Source organism: Empidonax traillii, unplaced genomic scaffold (assembly GCF_003031625.1).
Source record: "Empidonax traillii isolate 1590-97213 ecotype Southwest subspecies unplaced genomic scaffold, ASM303162v1 scaffold4160:size22159, whole genome shotgun sequence".
NCBI lineage: Eukaryota > Metazoa > Chordata > Aves > Passeriformes > Tyrannidae > Empidonax > Empidonax traillii.
In genome coordinates this window covers 3,867-5,051 of record NW_020959353.1, presented here as the reverse complement: position 1 = coordinate 5,051, position 1,185 = coordinate 3,867, and the positions used below count along the sequence as shown (strand labels likewise).

The following is a 1,185-nucleotide window of genomic DNA, read 5'->3' as shown; positions in this document are numbered from 1 at the left end:
ATGTGCCAGATCCTGCCATACGTGGAGAGCCCCCAGGAGCGCCTGAAAGAGATGGCCCTCAGGTTCATTGGTGAGCCACAAGGTCCCTCCCTGCCCGCCCCGCTGCAGCTCGGCCCCAGCCCCGGCTGCTGCAGCGGCAGCAGATGCGGCCAGGGCTGTGCTGGGGAGCCCCGAGTGCCCTGGCGGTGCTGCTGCCCTCTGCCAGCCCAGCCCTGGGGCGTCCCCAGGTGGGAAGGGCCCGGGTTCAGCCCTGCCAGGGCAGGAGGGCGTGTGGCCGGGCTGGCAGTGCCACTGGGGGGGAGCTGTGACACCGCTGGGGCCCTGACAGCATCTGTGTTCCCAGGGATCGCCGCCAAGTACCTGAGAAAGGGGGAGGAGGAGGATGAGTCCATCACAGAGGTCATCATTGAGGGTGAGTGCGGGCAGTGGGCTGTCAGTGGGGGCTGGTGGAGGTGCGCAGACCCTGGGCAGGGAGCTGCAATCCTGCCCCAAGTGTGGAGGGCTCTGTTCCCTGCATGTACAGAGCAGAGAGAGATCTCAGGGGCATGAGGGGTGTTGGTGGCCAGCACCTTCTGGCTGATCCCATTGGGCCCTGCTCCCTCCTGGCCATGGCAAGAGCTGGGTGGGATGGCCCTGGCAGGACGGGCTCCTCGGGGCCCTGCAGATACTGGCTCTGATCTTGGCTTCGTCCTTTTCTCTTCCAGCCCTTCAAAGCGTGACTGCTGACAGCCCTGCCATCAAAAAGCGGGCAGATGAAACCATGAAAATCATCCAGGATTTCCAGAAATCAAAACCAAAACCGAAAAAGAAGCCCGCACCAAAACCAAAATCTAAAGCCCGACCCAAATTCCGGTAGCCTACGTTCCTCTCTGTTCCAGCCCTGAGGAACGAGCGAGGACATCAGAGTCGGCATGGCAGGCCTGTCAGTTCCAAACTGGGCATGCTAAGGGCTGGACAGACAGCTCCCTGCTCCAGGTTGCAGCAGCTCCAAGAGTGGCTAATATCAAATATCAAATACACCTCTACCTCTTCTCAAAGACAGAGACTCAGGAAGTTTTTTTGAGTGCCTGGTGTCCACAGAGGAGAAGAGGGGAAGAAGGGCCCTTGTGCTCAGCAACACTTGCCCAGGTGTGCCGTGGGGAGGGGAAAGTGCCCCAAAGGCCCTTGGCCTTGGGGGGTTCTGCT

At 61.0% G+C, this 1,185-nt stretch overlaps 1 long non-coding RNA gene across 1 annotated transcript; it reads left to right on the top strand.

The window, feature by feature from the left end:
- The first annotated feature begins 11 nt into the window (after positions 1–11).
- On the top strand, positions 12–752 carry LOC114072854. Its single transcript, XR_003574241.1, has 3 exons — positions 12–70; positions 344–412; positions 705–752. It is a non-coding gene; the product is annotated as an uncharacterized LOC114072854 (long non-coding RNA).
- The last annotated feature ends 433 nt before the right edge of the window (positions 753–1,185 follow it).